This window comes from Parasteatoda tepidariorum, chromosome 2 (genome assembly GCF_982258835.1).
Source record: "Parasteatoda tepidariorum strain Cologne lab strain chromosome 2, Ptep-v5.0, whole genome shotgun sequence".
Taxonomy (NCBI): Eukaryota; Metazoa; Arthropoda; class Arachnida; order Araneae; family Theridiidae; genus Parasteatoda; species Parasteatoda tepidariorum.
The window spans coordinates 80,887,393-80,907,659 of record NC_141756.1 but is presented as its reverse complement, the minus strand read 5'-3'; positions in this window follow the sequence as shown (position 1 = coordinate 80,907,659).

Genomic DNA, 20,267 nt, shown 5'->3' with positions numbered 1-20,267 from the left:
GGAGAACGAAAAATGGAGCGAGGAACAAAACGATCGATTAAGAATATATATATTTCAATAATTTTACTAGAAACACTAGCAATTTTAGTCAATTATAAGCAATATATTAAAAAAACGAGTATTATTCATTAATAGTTCTAGAAAAACCGTGATAAATGCTAATAAACAAAAAGGCTCTACATTTAATTCAATTTCTTTCCTGCAAAATCGTTTTCACCTATTTTATATGATACTTCTTCGAGGTTTCCCTGTTCTTATGGGAGCTATATTTTTCAATAAATGTGGAGAAAAAGGTTTTAAGACGAATTTACAAAGCTATTTTTTCAACCGTGGACTCCATGAAGAGTGTAATATAAGATACTTTTCGGTATTCGGGAACTCAAGAGGGTTTTCTACGAAAAGTTCCAGGAAAACGATGCCAATTTTCTCGAACAAAGATATATCCGAGGGATTTACGCAGAGGATTATGCCATAACAATACTTTATCAGTGTCAGAGCGATCATTTCGTCAGAAATAAATTGTGGGAATGGAGCTGCTTTTTCTTTACAGGATTTAGGAGATATTTTATTTCATTTATTTATATTTTTTATATAATAAATAACTAAAATAAAATATGGAATTAAAATAAATAAAAAATAATAAAAATGAAGAAATAAATAATTAAAATGTGATATGATTAATGCTTATTAATTTTCGTCATAATAAGGATAACCGGGGTTGAAACTTGACTGAAATTTGATATTATTTTGTACGAAACTATCGTTGAAGCTTGTAAAATTATTAATAATTCATCAAAAAAAGGAATTAAAAGCACTTTCTTATTGAAATAGATAAAGTTTAATACGGCTTTTAAATTCTGTCCACTGGCAGTCATTAAAATATTAAATTAAAAGTACATTATTTAGCAAAACGTTACCATAAAAAAGCAGGATTTATAATTGTGTCATAATTATTAAGCAAAAAAAACTATGGAGTTGTTATTAATATTAATATGCAATTCTAATAACGAGTTTTATTATTGCGTAGTAAATATTATGTAATCGTAAAAGTCAATATTATTCAATTACGAAAATTCATATATACAGTTCACTTTTGGAATATGTAGGTATTTTAATTTTGTACGCAATTATGAAAGCGAGTTATATAAGTGCATATTAAATTTTTCATTTACTTTATTAAAAATTTTAGAATTTCGATTTAAAAACAAACAAAATACAAATACCTCATATATCTATTCAATTAAGAGTTAGTTTTCAATAAACTAATAATTTTTTAAAGCAAATTGTTATAAATATCCTGCTGAGATATTTAATAAAATTCTTTATAAATTTTTTTGTTTGGTGTAATAGAATGGAAGCTGTTTATTCTTAATGGATAAATTATTATTTTTGTATTATAATAGCTTAAAGCAAATGAGAAATTTCTGATTAATATCTTTTACATAATTTTCTTAGTCTCTATTATCATAGCAACACGATTTCCAATCATAAAGTTTAAGGAGAATGTTATAAAGGATATTTTAGTAATACTTTTATTGAAATAATTTTCCCGACAGTCTTAATTTATGTTTTGGATCTTAAATCTTATACTTAATATGCACAAAAAGATTTTTAATAAAATTATTTTACTGAATGGAAATGATATTTCCGGTTAATAAAACCAAAATTCACTGTTTTTTAACTCTTCATTTGGTATTTTTTCTATTTACGTTGAAATGGTTTACAGAAATTCTGGTTTTCAGAATTAAAGCTCTTATTATAACATATTTAGTAAAAAATATACAAAACTGAAACCGAATAAATGCTTTTTATGCCCTACTCAAAGGTTGCACGAAAAATATATCAAAATTTACCACATTTCACAAATTATATCATATATTATAAAGTCTTATTTTATTGTTCATTTTAACATATCTATTGCCAAGCACTTCGGTAAAATTATCGAGCTCTTAGGTGTTCCTATGAAGCCTAAAGCATGGTAATTGTTACTGAATTCTGGTAGTTTTTGACCATAACTTTTCTTCTTGTGAACTAAAGCATAATATGCAAAATTTAAACCTTGCTTATTTAGGCACTTTTAGCACCTAATCAAAGCCAGAAAGGTAAAAGTGAATAAATACTTACCACTAAAGCTATTCTTATTTAAATTATAAAGATTATTTTCGGAGAGTTTTTTATATATCTTTTCATTGAAACTTTTGAAACAAATATAACAAGCTAATAATTTGAAAACCGCTCATTGTTTGAAACGAAAATATTGCTAAATTTAGGTAAACAATTCTCAAATAAACAAATAACAAAGCATGTTTTTTTAAAAGATTGATTAGGTTTCCTTAATGTGTTTTAATTTTCGGAAGTATTAAGTTGAAACAATCAACGCAATAAAATGTTAAATTTATAAAAGCATTTCAAAAGTATGTTGACATTTTTAAGCTACATGAGAGTAAAAATTTCAAGACATAATGAAAACATACTTTTGCAAACTTGTTTAATGAGTTTTATATCCCTTGACAAATTAACTTTTAACTCAACAAACAACTCTACACAATAATGAGTTATTTCTGTATATTTATTCCCTGTTTTAAATTAAAAGATATTTTGGTACCCTTATTTACCTTGCTTAAATATATTCATTTGCAATGCGAGATACTTTTGTTTTAAATAATTAATACAAGTTTCAATTTGTTTTGTTTTTAGTAACAACAGAAATGATTTAAAGCCATAATTTTAGCTTTAAATTTATTTTGGAAATCAAATATTAAAACTTAACTGAAAAGATCTGGAAAAGAATCTTTTTTTTTAAATTTAAAAGGCAAAAGAAGTTTGATATATCAATAAAATGAAATGTTTATATTTATATTGTATTTATATATATATATATATATATATATATATATATATATATATATATATATATATATATATATATATATATATATATATATATATATATATATATATATATATATATATATATATATATATATATATATATATATATATAAGTTCAAAATGAAGATAAAACAAACGAAAATTACAGATTAATGAAAAAAAGGCGAAAAACAAAATTAATAATAAAAATAATAAAAACGGGAAAAAAATCCAAAAAAAGGATATAATTCTTTTAAAAATCCGGAAAAGAAAAGATATAATCTTTTCATCAACCCACACGATTATATCCCCAAAAAAGAGTGCTTTCTAATATTGTATCAATATAACCAAAGCAAAATACAATGTATACAATATATCAATACAATGGTGTGAGGAGCACTCAAGAAATTTTTACAAAAATTACGACAAATAAAATAGAACACAATAAGTAAAAATAAGACGTAAAAACAGAAAATAAAATCTAAAGAAAAAACAGAATAAAACATAAAACATAATCTATAAAGCGAGTAGCGAAATCAAAGGAACGGGAAATTTTTCAAGAATGATTTAAAATATTTTCGTAATATGATTGCCAGATTGCAAAATATGAAAACAAAAGCGAAAATTGAGATAGTGGCGTAACTAGAAGAGTTCTGTTTTAAAGTGCGTTCTTACTGCATTACTGAAGTGCGTTTGATTTGTTAGTTACCAAGGATGGGACCGAAAATGGATGTGCGCAACGGATGTTTATGTTACAAAAATTTTCAACACTTTAAAATTTTATTACTTAAAGAAAAAAGCGAAGTAAATAAATTATCAAATCAATGCAACTTCAATTTTACAGGAGGAAACAAAATTCGGTAAAATAAACGTACTATGGTAATGACATTTCTGGTAAATAAAAGCATAATTCTGATTCATAAAAATTTATATATGTGATATTTAAACCATCAATATGGTAATTTTTTCGTTTGTGTGATAACAGTTTACCGGAAATTCTGATTTTCTAAATTATTTTTCTTATTAATACACGTTTAATATCAAATATGAACCGAATAAATGGTTTTTATGTCATGCTTAAAGGTATCATGATAAAATAACCAAATTTTACTCAAACATTATATAGAACCACATTTTATTGTTAATTTTAACAAAGTCATAACAATAGCCGCTTGGTAAAATTACCGAGATTTTTGATGTTCTCATAGAGCAGGAAACACGGTAAATTTTAGCATATTCTGGTAGTTTTGACTTCAGTTTTCAGTGTAGTATATATATTTTATTACCAAAATAAAGTAAATTCAGTGCAAAATAAGTTCAGGGAAAAGTAGAATTTTCTTCCAATTATCTTACTTGAATGAGGTATTATAAATTTCTTTAACCAATTGGAACCTTGGCTAATGATATTGATTTCCAATACTTACTTTTCCATCTTAATTAGCGACAAAATAATTAGAGATGTTACAAGTTGAAGATCTGGTGTAAAATATTCTCGATTTCCTGTCTTTGAAGAACAGTAGTTTTAAGGTTATTATCAATCATTGATTAACGATGCTAACGATATACAATGCCATTAAGTGAACTTAAAAGGAGTGTCGTGGATTAAATATCGTCATTCGGGCTTATTTAAGCCACTTTTTAATTTAAGACTTCTGCCACTTTAAGAGCCTTTACTTAAGAAATTATTTAAAAGTCGCAAAACATTGGTTTACAAATACACTCCATGCAAGAAAGTTCTTAAGAGCGAGCATGTTAAAAACAAAAAGAAGCCTGGCGGTCTAAATTATTTTGTATTTATAGGTAACTTAGACAAACAATAAGAATTAAATATTTGCCTTGTGTTAGTAATTGTAACAAAAGGCTAAAATAAATATAAAAATTCTATTTAAACTATTTATTTGCAAAAATAAGTGCAAAAAGTTGTTGACATATTTTACATTTGCTGTCGAAAATAATTTCAATGTATTTTTCACTTTAATTTCAGGAAGTTTAGAATTAGAATAAAAGTAAAAATCAAACACATCCTAATATTTTTATTACAATAATTTAATAATTAAAACTGTTTCAATCATTAAGAACTAAAATTTTTTTTCCAAAACAGAACTAACTTGCTTTCTGGTACCTATTTCATCGATTATAACATCAGGAGATAACAAAAGTTATCCAGAATTCCAGAAATAGGCATTTACTAAATCTATGAAAAAGTGTTAAACATATTACATTTATCTTCTTAAGGAATGTTTGAAATTTTTATTTAATTATGAACAAGTTACAGAAAAGTCATAACAGTTTTTAACAATATGGTGAATTTTAAAATTTGCTTAATTTCCTTATTTTAAAGTATCACCAACTTTCACATTTCTAATCTGACCCTAGAGATAACATACTTTAGGGTTACGATGTAAAATCGAGGGTCCCTTTTTTTGGTGATACCTTTCGTTCAGTTTTGCTGATACCCCATATCTGGTTACCATAATATTCTTTGCGGTCTTCGCTTTCATTGACGTCACCCTCGGGTACCAGAACTTATGTTTACCTTTATTTGATTGTTTCTTTGTTTATTTTCATATATATTCATTAGTGTTTAAATCGCCAAATATAAGAGGTGCCTCCCGATTGCAAACTATTTACAAAATATAAAAAAAAATAATGGAGAACCAAGCTTAAAACAACTGCTTGAGATTTTATTTAGAAATTTTTTTAGGTAGTTGAGCAGAAGCAAACTACTTTAGTGTTTAAAGTTATGAAAAGTATAAATTTATCATGTGAGTATCTTAAGTAAAGGCTTAAAAAATTTACATTAAAGTACATACTGTGTTAAAATATTTGATTCATAACTTCATTAAACCTGCAACTGAGGATAAAATGCTTTTGAAATCAAACTCAGAACAGCATTGCTAAAATCAGAGTCCAAAGTTTATCCAATGCAGTAGCTTAATTTATCTAATGGTTTTGAATAATCCCAGATGATGATTTAAATATTTCGTTTGTTGAGAGGAAAATATCTATAATCTTAATAATATTTAATATTGTTTGTACGAGGGTCATTAGGAAAGTAAGTTTTCCATGGTCCATATTCACAATAACCCAGCAAGCAAGCAAGAGCAGTAACCTAGAAAAAAATATTGCAGAAGATACAGAAATATTTCAATTATTTCTCAATATAAGGACCCCCAGAACAGAAAAGCTTATCGTGCTGGGATAGAAGTGATAGAAGTTTTCCTAGTCCAGTATCCTAATCATAAATGAGTTAGGATCCTGAAAATTGATAAAGAAACCAGTTTTTCACTGTTGTTTGCAAGTCAGTGAAGAAGCGATGCACATGCACGTATTTTTCTTGGGAAACTTCAATTGCTTTTCAATTATTGAGTTACCTCCTAACAACGTACCTGTACTTAAATCAAATGAAAGGAAATTTCTAATTATCCACGCCAGTCTGTGCACAAATAAAGGAAGTATAAAAAAGAGCATGTTTAATTAATGGTCTATAAGTCAAAAAGTCGGTGGCAATTGTTTCAGTTTAGTCATCTTGAATTAAAATGATTAAATATATAGTTTTGAAAACAAATATTGAAAAGTCGTAGCAAATTAGACATCCGTCTTCTATTCATTGTTAATCTGCAATGAAATTCAATCATAAAAAATATGTTGTTGACTAATGAGTGACACTTTAGGTGCATTCTTTGAAAGCATAGGTGAAAGAGTTTAGAAAAAAGAGTATTGATAAATAGGCATAATAGATTGCGAATTCTTATTTCATGTTTTCAATACCCCTTTTTTCCAACATCTCAAATCTGAAAAAAAGGTTAAAGATTCAAGCGACATAGCGGTCTTAATATCAGAGACACACTTCAACTGAATGGAGGTAAGAGAAGAAAATTGACAACCCTGCTGACTGTTTTATCATAGAGAAAATAGTTTGAATGTCAAACAATTCCTTGTTCGAATTCAAAATAGACTTTCTTCATGGGAGAAATTATTTTATACTATCCATAATTTATTGAAAAAGACATCATGTTGGGTTGGTATATGTAGTAAAAGTTGGTTTTTTAAAAAAAATAATAATATTTAATTAGGTTAAGACTTAGAAAAATGCAAATGCCTGAAAAGATGTCAACGTGGTTATTACTAAAAAGGATTGAAAGCGGGTAACATGGAAAAGAGACAAGCAATGAGGGAACTTCATAAAGCGCAATAGGCCGGCCATATAGCTCGAAGAACTGACAATCGATGACCCCTCAAAATCTTTCACTAGTATCCTCAAGATATCAAGCGACCACAAAGTGATTAAATGTAATTAAAAAAATTAAGCAGCAGAATTGAATTGGAAGGCAAGAGCAAGACATCTAAATGTTTTTGGCAAAATTAGATGAAAATTTTCATCTAGTAGTGTGTTGATAATACACTGTTGTCAAATTTTTTTTATTCTGTTCTCTGAAACGGTATGATCTGCAGAGGGTTATATATCGGCAAAGTTTCCCAGTTACATAATTACTCAAAGTCTTATAATCATCCTGTATTTTACTTAGATAAAGATTGAAAAGTCTTAAAATTAATCTTAATCTTAAGAGTCTTACAGATATGATCAAAAATTCATAATAAAAACATTTGAGGGACATTTCTTCAACTGTTAGTTAGTCATCGTTTAAGTTAACCGTATTTAGGTTACATTAAATTAGTTAGGAGGCATTACGACGTTATTTTTCTTCAGATTATGAGAAACAGAGTAGCTGAAAGAAAAAAGTATTTATAAGAAACATCTAAACAAAAATTGATGCATTGAATATAAATCCTAAAACAAGCAGCGTAGGCCTCAAACTGAGGACATTCAAGTCTATAAAAAATTGATAATCGAAATTTCATGAAAATTTAAAATGAGTTTTATTAATTATGCTAAGTAATGAACCTGCCTAGTAATTAAAGTACATATTTTAGCTAAGAAAAACCTGTAATAACTAAATGACCTCAGCTTAAAAGATTCAAAATTATGTTTAAAACTCAATATAAAAACGACATAGTATAGAATTATGTTCCAACTGTTCATTAACACGTTCACTGTCAGCCGAGTGCAATTTTTCATACTACATCTATCATTGAAGGTTGATAATCTATAAAGATAAAATCAAAGTTTAAGTTAAATTTCCTTATTTTAGAAAGCATGTTAGATTTTACATTTTATAACAAGTTTATTTTAATAAAAAAACACGTAATAGCCTTGTAAAACCGTTACATTTTCTGCAAATATAGTTGAATAATAAGCATCTGTCTGTTACTATTTTATTGACACAAAAAGTTAGACAGAATTTCGTCTCGCAATATCCCATGATCGACAATGAACGTGTTAAATGATTCATATTCCAAATTTTATGATAAGTTTAGTTTAATAAAAAACATGTAATTGACTTGTGAAAACGTTATATTTTCTGCAAATGTAGTGGAATAATAAGCATATGTCTGATACTACTTTATTGACACAAAAAGTTAGACAGAATTTCGTCTCGCAATATCCCGTGATCGACAATGAACGTGTTAAATGATTCATATTCCATGACTTGTGCTTCTACCAATATTTACACTTGTTCCTTATATTGTTTCGTATATTTCTGATGTCTTTTTCCCAATGAATGATTTATATCTAACATAAATAGATGAGCAAACAGGATTAGGGATATTACGAGAAATATTTTATTTTATATAATATATTAATAAGGTCTTTTCATGTATAAACTGATCATTTGATTCCCAAACCATTTCCCTTCATCCTGGAAACTAACATTTGCTTCTTTCTAAGGTTATTCATTTATCATTTCAAAAAACTTTATATATATTAACTTAATTTTTTAAGCAATTAATTTAAAAAATGCTTACCCCACTATTGGGGTAAGACCGGGTACACATGCTAATCCTATGGAAAATTAAAGAATGATAAGAATTTCAGTGAAAAGAAGAAGATATTTCGATTTTATACGAGAATTTAAAAAAATATGCATGTAATTTATATGTGATATAGCCTAGACAAGTAGGAGAGAGAAAGAGACAACTGTCCTGGGATCCAAATAAAATTCATTACAACAAATATAGTCCTTATTAATTAGCGTTTTTAAAAGAAAATTTCAGAGAATGAAGCTTTGTTTAGACTTTGATGTAGTTTATTCCTTCCTCCAGCATAAACACATATTAACGGGGTACCATGACTTCGAACGAAGGGTCAGAGGTTATTTAATCGAACTAGAACAAGGCTCCTTAGTGTTTGTTAGGGTATGAATGTTAAGTGTTGTTGTTTCTCATCCCCACTGGTCTAGCGGAGCTAGAACATGAGTCCATTCACCCTCTGGAAATTAAAAAACAAGACCGGGTCGCGCAGAAAATTCTCCTTTTCAAAATCAACACAGCTAAGGAGGTGGGTAGGGCTGGTTGCACTGGAGAAATATTTGTTGCAGGTGGGATAGACCTTTCGCTGTTGTTCATACCTCATGCCCTTTATGTGATCACTGATGAATCTAGTGAACGCGGTCTAAAAACCTCTATTACCTCTGAAGGTCAAAGCACGACCCGGCTAATCCCCAGTGTACCAGATATGTCCTGGGGGTGTATTCCAGACTAGCTGGACATCTTTCTTTTAGTGGCAAACTTTTCGGCAGAGGTTCATTTGTGCCACATTTTGCCAGAGAGTCGGCGATCTCATTCCCGTAAAGACCAACGTGGGACGGAATCCACTACAAGTAGATATCCAGCTTCACGGAAAGTTTACTGAGAAGTTGTAAGATTGCCGTTCCAGCCCTAGCACTCAAAGATTGAATAAAGCTTCTATTATCCGTTAGGATCCAGATAGGATCTAGCAGGGAATGAATGCTTGATGAATGCTTTATGAATGTTTAGTAAAGAATAATAAACTGGACTGAGAACAAATTTTTCAATTGTAATGAATAAAAAACAAGAAAAGTTTAAAAACAAGAGAACATTGGAGAGTTGACACAGTAAAACACACTTATCTACACCGGCAACGTGAATTAATCAACACGGAAATATGGTTGGTTATTTTCTTGACTAGTAAAGTGTAATTCAGAGATAGTTAGTTAAAAATAAAAATAATTTTCACACAATCGTGGTACCTATTATCAATCCTCTCTCTCATTTGTAGTTTCTAAGAACAATATGCGCAATTAAGAAGTCTGCGGAACATGGGTATACTACATATGTTACCGGCAAAGTATGAAACGCCGGAATTCTATAAAATGCCTAGGCATTGTATATAATACCGGATGTTTTTAGGCAAGGTATGAAATATGAGAAGCATTAGATACTTTCCCTAGGCATTGTATATAATACCTTGGAATTCTATGGAATGACAAATGCTATTTAGGCAAAGTATGAAAAAAAAACGTCCTGATGAGGTTATCATATAAATGATGCCCATTTCTCAAAAATAAAAATGTTATTCTGAAAAAATAATGAGAATGAAATTTAAAAAAACTTATTCAAAATGCGTAAAGAAAAATTAAAGTTGTACAAAACATAATTTATGCCTTTTTTATTAAAGGAAGCAAAATTTTCGTTAAAAAAATTTACATTTAAGTCACAATTATTTTCAATTTAGAAACAAATATTACACAAAATATCCATTTCAACACCTTTGCTAGCATGACCACAGAAGATTTTATAATTTGTGGTTTCTCATTCGGCATTCTATAGAATGCCTAGAAAATGTGTGAAATATAAATCATTTCATACATTGCCGACTAGTTTTAGGCATTATATACAATGCATAGGCATTCTATAGAATGCCAGATTTCAAATTTTGCCGGAAACATATACACAAATCAGAGTTTAAGTAAACATAGTTCAATTAGAGTTGAAAAACAGACTAAAAGAAAAAAATATTCTTCAATAAGGTAAATTTCTGGAATAGTGAGAATCATATATGGCAGTACTTTTACTTTCGTTACTTGTACCGCCGGTACAAGTAAAAAGTACGTACTTTTACTTGTACTTCGTTACTTTTTAAATTTAGTACTTTTACTTGCACTTTCGTTACTTTTTTAGGGAAAAAGTACAAGTATTTGTAACGGAAATATCGAATGAAATCGTTACTTTTTTCTAAAACTCGGTAAGCTTTAAAAAAAAACAAAAAATTAAATTTAAAAAAAATGCTTATGTCTTTTTGATTTATAAAATTAATGTGCAATATATATGCATTCACAGCTAACTTCGTGTTTAAATACCTTCTGTTTCAACTTATACTGCACATTAAATTATTTTTTACTAGCTCAAAGATCACAAAGCTATCTGAAACCCCGTGTTTGCTTTGTTTATGTTTGTGCTTTTAAAACGCGTTTCTAAAGAGTAAAACAATTTTAAATCAATGGTAATTTGAATAAATAAAAATAATAAATTAAAAATTAAAATTTATTGATAAAATTTCGTTTTCGTGCAAATTCATGAAAAGTTTGATATTAAAATTATGTTTGATTTTAAAATTATATTATGCGATTATATTATAAAATTATATTATAATATTCTTCCGAATTTAAAAATAAATTAATATTCATAACTTTCAAAATTAAAAATAATTAAATAAATAACAACAATTTTGCAAAAACATTAAAGAACTTAAGAATATTATTCAATAAAATTTTAGGTTACTTTGAATCGATTACCTAGAAATGTACTTTTAAATCGTTACTTTTTTTGTATAGTACTTGTACTTTTACTTGTACTTTTTACTCGTTACTTTTTAAAATAAGAACTTTTTACTTTTTACTCGTTACTTTTTTTAAAAATACTTGTACTTTTACTCGTTACTTTTCAAAAGTAACGTTGCCATATATGGTGAGAATTGAAGGAATACTGCGAATTTATAAAATAATGTTAAATAATGAACACTATTAAAAAATAATTTATCAAATATTGTTCAAAGTTAAAAAGAAAACAACACTAGCTTTTTTCCATTATTTCGATAAATGTGTGATAAGAAGTTCAACAAAAATACTAACTTACTAAACTACCACGATTTCTTTTTAAGCAAAGCTAAAGCTTAAAACTTTATTTTAGACTTAATAAAGCTTATTATTTTTCATTATAAAAAGGATTATTCATTGTCCGTAAAATAGAGTAAATAGCCGTTTGCATTTAGATAAGCTTCGTCATAATAATCTAGTTTATTGATTCAATTTGTATTGACTTAAAGCTCACCTTTGTTACGGAATCGTTAGCATTATAACATATTTCCCGCTGTTTAATTACTATGAAATGACATATAGGATTGTATTCTTCTTATCACAAAAGATTTTCTCGATCGAATTGAATTTAAAAGATGGGCTTTAACAATAATACCGCAATTTGCGTTTCAACCATTTTGGTAATTTAATTATTTCTGTTTCTATCATTTGCTACTGTTAGAGCCGCATTGACGAGATTCATTGAATAACAGAAGCTAATGTAGTTACTTTCTACAAATTAGGTCTTTTTAGTAGATGAACTGCATTTATTTCTCTCATTTCTCATAAGTTACAATTGGAAAATAGCCTGATATTGAATAAAATCAATCAATTATTCAAATAAATAAGATCGTAGTAAAAAAATAGTATGAGCTGTCGAAAGAAAGTAGAGACTTCTTTGAGGTAGGAAAAATGAAGTTGAAAATAAAGCGCACTAGTTAAAACAACATTATTCAATCAAAAAATTGATGTAAAAAATGAAAGTCAGTAAATAGCAGTATGCATTCAGATAAGTTTCTCTATAATAATCTAGTATATTGATTCAACTCGTATTGATATAAATTTGTCCTTTGTTAGAGAATCCTCATCATTATTACATATTTTCCGCAGTTTCAGTAGTCTGAAATAGCATGTAGAATTGTAGTCTTCGTATCACAAAAGGTTTTTTCGATCGAATTGAAATTAAAAGATATGCTTTCACAATATTGTTGTAAATATGTGTTTCGACCGTTTTAGTATGAAATAGCATATAGAATTGTATTCTTTGTATCACAAAAGGTTTTTTCGATCAAATTGAAATTAAAATATATGCTTTTACAATATTGTAGTAAATATGTGTTTCGACCGTTTTAGTATGAAATAGCATCTAGAATTGTATTCTTCGTATCACAAAAGGTTTTTTCGATCGAATTGAATTTAAAAGATATGTTTTCACAATATTGTAGTAAATATGTGTTTCGACCGTTTTAGTAATTTAATTATTTCTGTTTCAAATATTTTATACTGATAGAACAGCTTTGGCGAGAATTATAGAATAACCGAAGCTTAGTAGAGTTACAATCTACAAATTAGGAACTGAATATTAGCTGACCTGTCGTTAGTTTTTTTCATTTCTCATAAGTATCAACATGAAAATTATCTTACATATAACAAAACCACTTACTTAAATAAACGAGATCGCAATGAAAAATAATTTGAGCTATCTAAAGAAAATGAATGGGTCCTTTGCTTTGAAGAATAAAGCTGAAATTAAAGCACAAAATATGCAGCTTTCAGTGAATCGTAATAAATGTAAGTAGTGAATATTAATTTATATTTGAAAAAATTTATGTAAAATTGTTATATTCTAGATAAATATATTCTAATTAAATATTTTTAATTTTGAAAAGCTGCCAAGTTTACAAAAAAGGACAATTTATAGAACCACTAGAAAATCATGCAAGCAGAGTGACCGTTGTATCCACGAGTATGCCCAAATTATGTCCGGCCCAAAAAGTATGCAGAACAGTAGCCATTTGATCATATTTAATACATAAGTAAACAAATATCATTTCAGCGCAATAAACAAATTCTATAGGCAATGCTGAGACCCAACATAAATACAAATACAAAATTATTGCTGAATCAATTTAAGAAAAAACAAGAAGTTTAATCCTTCTTTCTTGGCAAGGGGGAAAATCAGGTAATTCTAGTCTGTCCAAATAGTAGATTTAAATAAAAATGAGAGAGTGGATTAAATATCAAAAAACCTTGGAACAGAATAAAAATGTTCAAGGAAAAGAGATTTCGTAATTTTTAGGAAATTTCAGGTGTTCCCGAAGCGATACTTCACCGAGTTATTTGGACGGGGTATTGTAGCGACGCTTCATAAAGCAATCCAGTCAAAAGAGGCTAGGAGTGTACTTCTTTAGCAAATAAATATTACGTATGTAACTCACAAAGTTGGGAGTTTAGCCATATACTCTTAATTTCAACCTTATATATCACTTCAATAAGCCGATCGGCCTTTGTAGGGGTGAGGGAACTGCTTTTGCATCAAAAAGGTTCTGGGTTCGAATCCCGGGCAAGGCATTGATGTTCTTTCATTCTCTGTACTATCTGTCCTTACTGTGGGAGCAACGTTGGCCCACCTAACTCGGTGCCCCTGAAAGAGTGGCCAACAAATCTGCTCTTCAGATGCCTGTATGACGTAGGTCATTCCCCAGGCGGGCATTAGAAAAAAAATATCACTTCATTAAAAATGAGAAATTGTGGAGTACAATTAGGAAATTGGAGAGCAAATTGCTATTTAGCGTTTCAAATTTTGTTTGAACCTGAAGAATCTGTCTAGCGTAAGATAAAGGTGTTTGAGTTTTTTTTATCCAAACATATTTTTTTTAATGGAATTCTTTTAAAAGAATTTAAATTAAATGACAATCGCGTTTTTTCAATTGGATACTAGTAAGTGACGTCATTGTAGGTAAATCGTGGCATTTGTCAATTCAGAAATCAATCAAGGTTGGCACACACGCGTGACATCCATTTAAATCTAGTTAAAATCTTGCGTAATTATTTCACTTCTTCTGGAGTTGCAAGCATTCAATTCAATCTCTCTCTGTATATAATAACAATATTATTTACTTATAAGTGTTAATATTTTTAGAAGGCAATACTAAGTTTTATACTTTCAAATTAAAAATATTTTCCAGTTTTTTTCAAATTTAATAAAGTGTTTTTATGATATTAACAGAAAATCTCTATGTCATGATATGTCTGATAGTAATGTTTTTTAATTACATCGTAATGTTATGCATTTCGAATGAAAAAAAAACTTTTTAAAACTATAAAAATTTATTCAATGTTTCAGGAGGGGATCAAAACAATGAAAATTTAAAAAAAAAAAAAAACAATTTCTAGTGTTTTGAACATAACACTCTGTCTGAAATGGGAGCACCTTTCTTCGTTGTCACTAGAACTTCATGTTTATTTTTAATTTTTAAATTATTTTTATTTTATTTTGTTTTATTTTATTCATTTCTGTTAGGAAAAATAACTGTTCCGTTTTATAACTTAGAATTCAAACAATATTTTTTCAGCACAAATAGTAACACATTTGAATTTTATAATTTTTTGATATCTAGATTTTACATTACGTTTGATACCCTTTATTTATCAGAGATTTATATTTACGGATTAATTTCAAATTACAACCATATATTTGATAACAAGTATAAACATCTAATGTATAACGAAGCCATCTATAACGAAGCCAATGTAATAAAGTAAAATGTCTTAATATGTTTCATTTAGCTAATGGAATGCTTAACGAAAGGAATCCACATTCCAAATCATTCTATTTACTTATTACTTTGTAGACAGCTACAAGTAAGAGTTTTCGCCGAATAGACATAAGTGCTCAGCGGACATAAGTAATCTTAGATACTACGAATAAGACATATTGTGAATGTAGTGTAACATAAATGTAAAGTGTGAAGGAATTGATTTCTTTATTTGCAGTGACAATTTTAAATCTGAATTTTGCAAAGGACAAAAAATAAATAAATATTTGAAATGGAACAAAATCACAAAAAAAATTCATTTAATGTCAGTGTATAAAGAAGCTCTTTCCAATCAGTAAAATATAGGTATGAATGAGATAAGTAAGTTTAGTTTTTACGAACCTTCCTTTTTGATATTAACCTCAACTGGAAGGAACTTATGGAAGCAATTTCGACATTTTTTTCAGCCATCAATTGAAAAGTGGCTTACTTTTCGTACAATAGTTGGTTTGGAAGTACTTATATTCCAAAATCAAATTCAACCTTAGGCCGAATTCAGGAATGGGATAGGATCTTATTACATATTTCAACAAAACAATGCCATGATTCATAGTGCTCCTTTTTAAATATATTTACAAAAATTTAAACATTAATCACCTTCAAAATAGTTTAGATGTGTTAAAAGGAATGTTGTAAGAAAGACGGCTACACATGAAGTAACAGTAGGCCGGGTACCTTGAATTTGTATTCCTCTATCCGCTTAATCTAGAGAGGCACATTTAAAGTGGTGACACGATCACGGGACTTTAAACTGTGACTCATTAAGACATTGTTATGTTCTCGGAAGACTCTGGATTCAGCTTGCAACCCAATGACAAGCGCCAAAGGTTCTAGAGGGAACAACGCATACTCAATATGCCACAAAACATCTCGTGGTGGAAGCAATATGATCTCGGCAGTAATTTCAATGGTATATCGCATTGACTTGCACATTTACAGGTGGGTTTCTGTGACAACTGTATGGTATTGGGATGTACTTAGACATCATTATAAAACTGTATACTGCAGCAGTCGGTTATACTATTGTTTTAATGGATGACAACACACGTCCTCATGCAGCTGCCACAGTTGACGAGTATCTGGAGAGTGATGGGTTGCACATATGTGGTGACCGGCATACTCACCGAGTGTGCCGGTGAGTAAGCTTACTCCCCGAATCTTAATTTGATTGAGAATCTTTGTGATGCCTTCACCGAGTTCACTGTTGGAAATTTCTCAGAAAAAATTGTTAAATAACAATTTATTGAATGGCTATTTTACCATATTTAATCAGCACAGTCAAATAACCATAAATAAAATGGAAATCAAACTGTTAAGCTTGAGAAAAACTGTTTATTAACTGCTTTCACCTAATACGGTTAAACAACCAGAATTTAATCGCACCAACTCGAACCACCTAATGAAGCTACTTAGTTCTTTGCAGCTGCTTACATATCATAGCCGAGCGGGCTTATCTGTCAATCTCATGACCGGCAGAACTGGAGTTCGAGTCCTAGTGTTGATACTACAATATTTCCTCCATTCCCTTCAACACATGAAGAATTTCCAGTATCCAGCACTCCCCAATGCCCATTACCTTACGAAAAGCCGAGTTCCTATGTCTAGTTAGATAATAATTATTCTTTTTTTACGTTTTTGAAAAATGCTAGGTGTAAATGGCTAAAAATCCGTATATTTTTGTATTTATGGTTTTAAAACCATGCTTTTTGTAAATAGTTTCAAAACCATAAGGGAAAAAAATGTTCTTTACCGTAAACCTTACTGTTAATCGGATGGACAGACAGCTGCCAGTTATTTTACCATAATTTTAGAATGAAAATTTCAACAATGTTGTGTGTATTCGTTTCCCTCCTTCAGCCTCACACACAGATTTAAAAACTGTTCTAAAAGAAGAATGGAAATCATTGGACTCTGAGGAGGTTGACTGCAACCTAACAGGCATGATCACACGCTGTACTCTCTGCGTGACAATGACGGATGCTCTCCTACCCTATTGATGTCGGGTTTTGTAATTTTTTTTAAATTTAATAATTTTATGGATGATGTTAGAGTGAATTCAGCATATAAATGCAAATTCAAAAATTTTTTTGTTTTGTTTGGTATTAGCATTTCTTGAAGTATTTCTTGTCAATATAAGTATTACTTGTCTTTGTTTTCTTATTTCACTGGTTAGTGCATAAATTTTGGAAATGAGTTTAAATCCAAATTGAAATACTTTTATTGCTTTTAGTTTAATAAATTTTAATATCAATCTGCAGCAGCAAATTTATTACATAAAAGGTAGTGTCTAAAATATTTAAATTATCAATTTGGACTGCGGTACATTAAAATCTCTTAACTCATTTGTTACAATGTCTAACTTTTAATGTATATTTCAGACAATTGTTCTATTAATATAACAAAATTTCAAGATAACAATAGTATTATGATTCTTTACAATAGTCTATTTTAATGCCTTATTTTGTTATTTTTAAATATACTCAAATAGAACGATTACATACAAATATTGAAATCCTTACCAAACGAGTTTACTTTAAAAGTTCCTTTTCACATGGAATCGAATTTTATTCTTCTCCTTTCAATACGACAAAAAGTTTTGCAGTGTGGAACACTAATTGGAATATTGCGTGGGAAGTTAGTCGGATGTAACAAAAAGAGTCTTCAAGTTAAATTAGAGTTCTATATCTTGCTTCATCGGTGTACAATAAATGCCTAGAATGTAGATTACTTGAATAAGAAAGAATTTGGTATTATGCCACACAGGAAAAGAACCAAAAAATGCATTTAATTTAGTATTTATTTCATTGTCCAAAAGAATTTGAACACCAAGACTAAACAAGTTAAATAAATAAAATAAAAGTGGTTTCGCAAATCAAAGGGTTTTTTGGTTTAAAACTAAATAAAGATAAAAGTAACTTTGCGAAGGAAATTTATTTTTGAAATTCGAAAATGTTGAATGTATTGAAATTTGCGAACTTCCCTTTTTTATATCACAAATGAAAAATGAAATGATAACTAAAATAAATGAATGAAATGAAAAGAACTATGTCTTTATTTTTGATAAAAAGTATTAAAAATAGCGCTGTCTAATGGAGCATTTCAAAACATGCAAACTTGATGGTGTTAAGTTGGACAATATTATTGTGCAGAATTATCCTTCTTTAGTTTGTTTATTGGTTTGTTGCTGCAACCTAACAGTATTGTTTAACTTGAATTAGAAATATAGCTAATTTCATCACACATCGCATTGAGAATGCAGTAAATACACACCTTAAGCATGAAAATAATGGTGTTATGATTCACGGGAGAAATGAATTTTTTCCAGATTTCTTTTTATAAAATAAGTTTTTGTATTTGATCTATTGGAAGACATACAAACCATAAACAAAATCGCTAGACAGTCATTTCTATTAAAAACCAAATTTTTTTTTATAAAATTTTCTCGGCACTGAAGGATTTTTGTTCTATACGAAATTTGATGCAAGATAATGAAAAGATCACTGCGCCTTAGTATCTAAGTGAAAGTAAGGCAGCCTCGTAACAGATAAGTAAACAAAGTTTTGGCCTCTTGATTATTAGACTTTCGACATGATAATATAGCATACCTGCTACCTTTGCTTCCCAGGCTAATAAGATTTTGTTAATAAGCATAAATCTATTATAAATTAATTAATAATCATTTCCATAAATTTGAATTTCCTTGAACTAGAATAAAATGTGAAATAAACAAGTATATTAATGGCATATAAAATTATAATACGTATAAACAATTTTATAATAGCTTTTCCGTTCTTTCTGTCTTATTTTATAAAATTAAACTTCTCAGATTTGCGTTATTTATATCATCAGATTTGCGTTACTTATTTTATCAGTTTTGCGTTACTATCAGTCCTGGATGAATGTTTTGAACTGTGGAAGTCAGAATATCAGGCAGGGTAGAAGAAAAATTTAATTAATTTTATTAAATTGTAGAAAGTAAGAGGAGCGCACATCCAAATCACTGTCTAAATTCGATGTGGTGGAGTTTCATCCAAGAGAAAGGATTGCAATTCTTTCCCTATTATGTGTTAATTATTAAAGGGTTAACATTAGTAATTACAATGTATAAATTATCCTATAGGTCCTGGAGTACTCAGGTTGGTAAAGGGAAAAACTTACAATTATGAGCTCTGCATTCTTAATCTAAATTTAAAACTAGAATGCTGGATGTAAATTATTATTATGAGAGTGGGGTTTTGTTTTGAATAATGAATTAAAAAAAAAGAGAATTCAGAGGCAAAGAAATAACATAAAAAAATTTGTTAAAGCATTTTATATTATATATATATATATATATATATATATATATATATATATATATATATATATATATATATATATATATATATATACAGTGGCGCTCACGTACTTAAGGACTGTGTTTTCAAAATAAATGCGTCATTATATTGGATGAATATTATGTTTTGATCAAGATATCTATAATGACGAATTCTACCTTAGTTGAACTTCAATCCTTAAATAATTCATTCGTGTTCACAAGTGCTTCATAGAAGTTTATTTAAAAAATATAGTATTTTGTTAAGTTTCCTATACTTAAGGACAGTTTGTCTAATCCTGAGTTATTGAATGATTACAATCAATTTATCGATCAATGTAAGTGTAATTTACTGCATTATCTTTGCTTGATGCTTTAAAACATTAAATTAATATTTTATAAATTTTTTTTAGTACAAATTTCAACATTATTATGAGTAAAGGAAAAAATGTTAGCAATGAACAGAGATGTCGAATAGATACTCTGAGAAAAGAAGGTTTAAGCATTAGAGAAATTGGTAGGCGGTTAAAATTATCAAAAACAGCA